Here is a 6,645-nt window from a genome sequence, read left to right as displayed (position 1 = left end):
GCCACGACATAGGTGAACCTTGAAAACGTAATGCAAAATGAAATAAACCAAACACAAAAGCACGAACATTGTAGGATTCCACTTATATGAAGTATCTAGAAGAGGCAGCTTCACAGACAAAGTAGATCAGAGGTTTTCAGGGGCGGTGGTGGAGTTATTGCTTAATGGTTACAGCATTTCTGTTTAGGGTGATGAAAACGTTCTAGAGATAGTGTTGAGGGTTGCCCAACACTGTGAATGTATTAATGTCACTGAAACTATACACTTAAAAATGGTTAACAATAGTCTACGGCCATGCCACCCTGAACACATCTGATCTTATCTGATCTCGGAAGCTAAGCAGGGTCAGGCCTGGTTAGTCCTTGGATGGGAGACCACCTAGGAAGACCAGGTGCTGCAGGCAGAGAAAAAAATGGTTACAATGACAAATTTTATATTTTACCACCAAAAAAACTCTAGAGCGTCTAAATAAAACATGTCAGGGGTTACTGCCTGAGCTGCGGGTCACCAGTTTGGGACCTTGGGCTCAGAGCGATTAACACTGGACACCTCATGTATACTGAGCAAGGACTCAGCTCTGCTGCAAAGCTCTCTACTAGACCCTGGAGTGAGGCCTGAGGGGGCGGATAAAATTAAAAATATATCTTCCTTATCCTCGAGGAGATTAAAAGGCAAGAAATAGATGTCACGGTAGTAACATGGCAGTGCTTTCAGGGGGTTCCAAATACGTCCTTCAAGAGTTTCAGAGAGGGGATCTCACCTGGTTATAGAGATCATCAAAGGATTCATGAAGGTGATGGACTCGAGCTGCCACCGAGGGACACGTAGGAAGGTGAGGCTGCTTCAGGAGAAGAAACAGCATGAGTAAAGGCCTGGAGGGTGTACGTTGGCATGGATCCAGTTTAGCTGGAGAAGAATCCAAGCAGGGAGGAAGCTGGAAAGGTGGGGGGACCAGGACCAGGTACCTTGCTGCTGAATCAGGATTGCCACTTCGTTTTGAGCAGAAGAATGAAGTTCTCATCCCTGAAGCCGATTAGCTAGGCATCGGCATATAAAATGATTCCAAAGAGGAGACAGAGGCCCCTGCACAGCTGGTTGAGAGGTAAGGTAGGTCTAGACCTGAGCGGTAGCCATGGGATGGGAATGACGGGGAGGGGAGGGACGAAGAGGAGGCTCTTGGAGGAGGAGGAGATAGACACCAGTAGCTACTAGGGTTGGGGGGAGGGTGTCAGAATGGGGCAGAGGGCGGTGGCTACATTTTTTGGGGCACGGATAATTTTCCATTCACTTAGCAATAAAGGTGAAGGAAGAGGGTTGTACGTTGAGGGGAAAGGTTTCCTGCCATCGTTCTGATTTGCGGTTTTTGTCTGTTTTTCAGGTTAGAGAGACTGAAGGCCTAGAAAGGATCTCGGTGGCGTAGGCTGGAGAGCGGAGAAGCAAAGAGCAATGGAGCAGAAGGCACAGGAAGGAGCGGAGCAGAAGGAGCGGAGCAGAAGGACCCGGCAGAAGGTTAGGGTAATGCAGGCAGATGCGGAGGGAAAAAGCAAAGTTTTTAATGGAGAGGATGAAAGATGGCCTCACACCTAATAAGAATCGAAGTCCTCTGCTTCAAGAGAGGGGGCCCGGAGAGACCGACGGCTCGACAATGGCACTTGCGGAATGTGACGTAGGGAGACGAGAGGAAGAATAAATTGAGAGTGGAGTGTCGCCGGGGCCCTGATGAAGCTGGAGAGCACCCACGCATAGCAAGCCCAACCCGCGCCCCAGCTGTCAACGCCTGGCTCTCTAAGGAAGACGAGCAGAAAAAGGTTACGGCACGGCGGGCGCAATACAAACCCAAAGAGTAAAGCATTCTTGGATCATAGAAGCCACATGGTTGAGATGGTCGAGCATGGGGTTTTCTGAGCTTTGCAGGAAAACGAGAGAAGGCAGCCTTGAAGCGACTGGGAGAATGAGCGATCTGGAGCCTAGAGGTCGTGATGGTGGAGGCGGACAGCATAGGGAAAAAGAAGTTGTGGTCCCGAACTGTTGTGGAAATGGTTGTAACCCTTTAAGCTCAACGTGATAAGGTACGGTAGCACTCGTGTTCGTGTTAGGAAAGACTCTCAAGCCTTGTCCAGGCTCGGCTGGGCATCGGTTAGTGATGTCTGTCACTGGTAAAGGGGAGGAGAGCCACCACCGTAGCCTGTCAACTCTGTGACATGTAGGCAGACAGATTTTGAGGTGAAAAGTCTGGACGGGGAGCAGTCAGTCCCACATGATTATGAAGCCACTGAGCCCAACTGCCCTTATAGGTGACCGACACGTCCTACGGATGGAGGGACCACAGCTAAGGAGGTCTGAAACACGGGGAGGGTGGGGCGTGTGGGCGGTCGGTCACATGGAATTTCAACTCTGGCAGTGATGGCAGTGGAGAGGGTGGGACACTATCAGTGCAGCACTAAGCCCGCCACGGAAAGAGGGAGCGCTTCCCTGAAGTCACTAGATGGATGTGACAATGAGTTCAGGACGTTGGAGGAAAAGGTCGTTGAATAATGGTGATGGAATAACAGTGTGTCTTCAAGACTAAACCCCAGGGCCTCGAGGGCAGGACCCCTGCCTTCTCTTTGTATCTACAGACCTAGCAGAGAACCCAGCACGGAGCAGGTGCTCGATAATTATTCGTGGAATAAAAGGAAGGGTCTCTCTGTTCCATTCCCTTCTGCTGCCATGCAAGCCGGGAAGCTGACCAGAAAGGAGCCCATGTGACTGGAAGTGGCACGGTCCAGAGGAAGGGAGGTAGATGCTCGCAGGAATGGGTCGGGAAGGTATGGGTGGAGCTGGAGGGACAGAGCCTGAAGGGACTGCAGAGGGAGCCTGCTCCTAGGACTTAGGGTAAATTAGAGGGTACACACAGCGCTCTACAGAAGAGTGTGTGGATAACTCAGGGAAACCCAACTCCCACTTTTAGAAAACAGCTCAGAGCACAGGTCTTTCTGGGGGTGGACCGGTCTCGTCTCTATAGGAAAGTGATCTCCCGAAGAGAGCAGTGTTAGAGAAATCGAACACAGGGCAGGTGTCTAATCCCTACGACGCCAACCAAACCTACGGCCTTGGGAGTAAATGCGGAATGGCTTCATCCATTCGTTCGCTTACTCACGGTGCCTCAGCGTCCTTACTCTATGATGGGCCGGAATCTCTTTCTTACCCATTTCATGGGATTGCTCTGATGATAAAAATGAAAGCTCCTTCCAAACATTTCACATGTAAGCACGCCAGGTCATCCCGTTGACGTGAACTTTAGATAACTAACTCTTGTGCTTTAAAATGTCGCGTAACATATTTGCAGTAAGTGGGTCATCCGCTGGGGCTTGGAATTAGCTGTGATCCGGGGACATGGGGCTTATTTATTATAAGTGTTGACCTCCACGCAAAAGTGCAGCATTATGCACACCCACCGCCTCCTGCAGGGGTCCAACCTACACGGCCTCAGTGCTTCATCTCGTCTGGCTCTTTTTTGGGAAATAATCTGGATGTTTTGCTACTCGAGCTGTGTTCTCCTCAGGGCATGCATGGTGCAGCTGCGAGGGAGGCAGAAGAGGAAACCTCTAAAGCGGTAAATATCACTCTCACCCAGACAGTGCTATGTCCCTCTAGACGAGTCACCGAACCTAGCTGTGCCTGGATTTCTACAGAGTAACCCGGAACGATTCTGGTGACGGACACGCGCAGAGCTAGAAGGCCAGGCGCTCCCGCTGTGACAGAGGGACTGAGTGGATCCAAGAAAATCAGTGATGGGCAAGTGGCAAAAGAGGAAAAACGACTTGCACTGACGAGAGAATGAGAAGCTGAGCTGAAGGAGATTGTGAGACCTGAGGCTTGTCTCAGGGTGACCAGATGGAGAATGGTCCATTGTTAATCATAATACGGTGCTGGGATGATTTACAAACTAGAGATTCTGCAGCAGGCAAAGGGGGACACATGCGGTGACCCCGGGGCCCAGATCTACACTCAGGGGGGTTAGCATTGAGAACACGGGAATTTGGTCTTGTGAACAACGGGACATCCTCTCCGGTAGGCCTGGCGACCAGCGAGGACCGATCTAGAGATATGGACGCAACTGGTTGGAAACTATCCTGAGAAGGAAAACGCCAACAGCTGTGATTTCATAAATAAATATAATTCTGGCTGAGTAAGGGAGGAGAAGAAAGAATAGAGAGGAAAGTGCGGGGCGAGGAAGGAGAACGGAAAGCCGGCCAGATTTACCAGGGGCAGAATCTGACGACGAGGGATGTTGTAAAGACCGACGTAGGAAGGAGCCCTGCTCAGCTCGAGGGCGAAGGAAGCCCCAAATTTAGATAGGTCCCGAAAACGACAGCTCCCTTCCAAATATCAGGATTCCTTTCTTCTCCGAATTTCCCTAGGGCTCAGTGCAGATGGGAGCAAGAGGCCCTTCCGGAAGGAGTGAAGCGGAGCAGCCTCCCTCGCCTCCCGGGCGCCGCCCCCTGCACCGTGGGCAGCCCCTCTGCTCACAGCCCAGGGAGCCCAGAGGGAGGGAGGGCCCGGGCGACTGTAAGTCAGGGGAGGAAGCTGCGGGAGGGCTGACTCACCCTGTCCTCAGCCACTCGGATCACGGGTGGGCGGGCCTGCGCACAATGAGTCACCGAGAGCTGTGAATGCTATTCTGAGCTCCGCCAAGGACACGGATGCTCTTGTTGGCACCCTGGCACCCTTCGCAGTTTCTCTGCTTCCTCGTCTGGCTGTCAGGAGATGAGCGCTGTAGGAACGGAGACTTTGAGCTTTATCGGCCTGAGACAGAAACTATGTAACTCGTTCTGTTCTTCCTGCCTCCCTTCTCAGTTCCTGGAAATCAGATGGGAAACTGAAACTCCTTCCAGGCGAGGTGGCCTTGCTGAGAAGCCACTCCGGGGAAGGGGACGGGAGGGCAAGGCCTGCCTTGTGGAATGTCCCAAATGAATCACTTGGCTCTTTATTTTGACTGCAAGTACCCGAGAAGTATGTACGTTTAAGTTTTAGATTCTACAAGGGAAAACCATGCCGGCTCCCACAGCTCCGCGGAACTCTGCGGCCCTTGGGTCAGTTTCTCAATCGGTCAGGTTCCCACGCAGTCCATGATCACGTGAACCCACGCGAGCCACGTGAAGAGTTAAGTGCGGTACAGAGTACATCAAACCTACCAAATGCTGTTGGACCCAGATCCCGGGAATTTAAATAAGAATGTGTCTCCGTAATACCTTCATTCTACTCTGTATTAAATTACTAGAGGATGCACACAGGGAAGTCAGTAGTCCTTCATCTTTTCACTGCCTGAGTCACAGACCCTTAGGGATAAGCACTTGGAAAAGCAGAGCTCACGCTTCAGGAAGATGAAGAATATAGTACGTTCCATTAACAAATATTTATTGACTATGAGGAAGGCATTTTGGGGGTTACAGCGATAAAGGAGGCACCCTCGAGGAGATCACATCTAGCAGAAGTGGTAAGATATGTACGCAAATCATTTACAGGCTTAGGGAGGAAAGAGAATTATCTGAGTTGATGAAAGTCAGGCAGGATCATGAACTGAGCCTTGGAGAACAAGAGTAGTTTCCACAAGGGAAGACACAGAGGTGACACTGAAGGTGTGGAAGCCTGTCTCGTCTTTTGACAAGAATGTAGGGAGATAAAACTGGAGAAGCACCTGAGTTGGGACATGCAGTCCCTTAAATGACAAACTGACAGGCCTGGGCTTAACCCAGTGGGTGTGGAGAACTCACTGAAGACCCCAACAGAGTGAGGGTCAAGATCAAGTCAGAAGGCCTAACAAAGGTGGTGACCAGAGGCATAGAAAAGGTGTATACAATGTTATGGACGTGATTAAACGGAGCCTGAATTTTCACAGATGGGAGGAAATAGGAGAGAGAGAAAAAAGACATCAAAACGACTCTGGAAAACTGGAAACAACCAGAGATATATGTGCTTTTTCAACTAGAAAAAGGGATATTAAGCCAGCGAGACTGAGAAAATAACAGTGCCGTTGACAGGTTTATGGGCATGACGGGAAGAAGAGACCTGGGGCATGGTTCTCCCTTGTGAGGCTGAGAGGCCATGGAGATGCCCAGAACACAGTCAAAAATGCTGATGAGAGATCGGGCTGGAGGGAGATCTGGGAGTTAGCTGTAGTGGGAACTGCGGGGAACAGCAGAGAAAAGCATTCTGAAGGTGATACTAACAAAATGAAGACCGACGTTTAGAGAACAGAAGAATTAGGAACAAAATGAGTGAAAGCAAAAAGAATGCGTATTTATTGAGTCCCAACCTTATTCTGGAGCTCAGAGATTTGCATGTACTATTGTCTGTGATGTATTTTTCTACTTCACGGATGAGAAAACTGAATCTCATGTTGGTCCATCAAACCACCCAGAGACTCACATCAAAAGGCCAAGAGTCATTCTCTCCAAATCCATTTCCTTCACCCCTCACAGCCAACTGCAATGTTCCTTGTTAATTCTACCTTCATATCTTCCTTGACTCTATTCCTTCCCTCAACCTTACTTTAGGCCCTCGATTCTTCCCTGATTACGCAATAACCTCCAGATCTCCCCATTCATGGCCTCACCCACCACCAATCCAGTCTCCTTTCTTATCATCCAAGTGTTCCAACAC

At 50.1% G+C, this 6,645-nt stretch overlaps 1 pseudogene; it reads left to right on the top strand.

Annotated features, from left to right (window-relative positions):
- Positions 1-284: 284 nt before the first annotated feature.
- On the top strand, positions 285-403 carry LOC111739244 (annotated as a pseudogene).
- Positions 404-6,645: the final 6,242 nt, after the last annotated feature.

Source organism: Pteropus vampyrus, unplaced genomic scaffold, assembly GCF_000151845.1.
Source record: "Pteropus vampyrus isolate Shadow unplaced genomic scaffold, Pvam_2.0 Scaffold48, whole genome shotgun sequence".
Taxonomy (NCBI): Eukaryota; Metazoa; Chordata; class Mammalia; order Chiroptera; family Pteropodidae; genus Pteropus; species Pteropus vampyrus.
The sequence above is the reverse complement of the archived record's forward strand: the minus strand, read 5'-3'. Positions and strand labels throughout refer to the sequence as shown.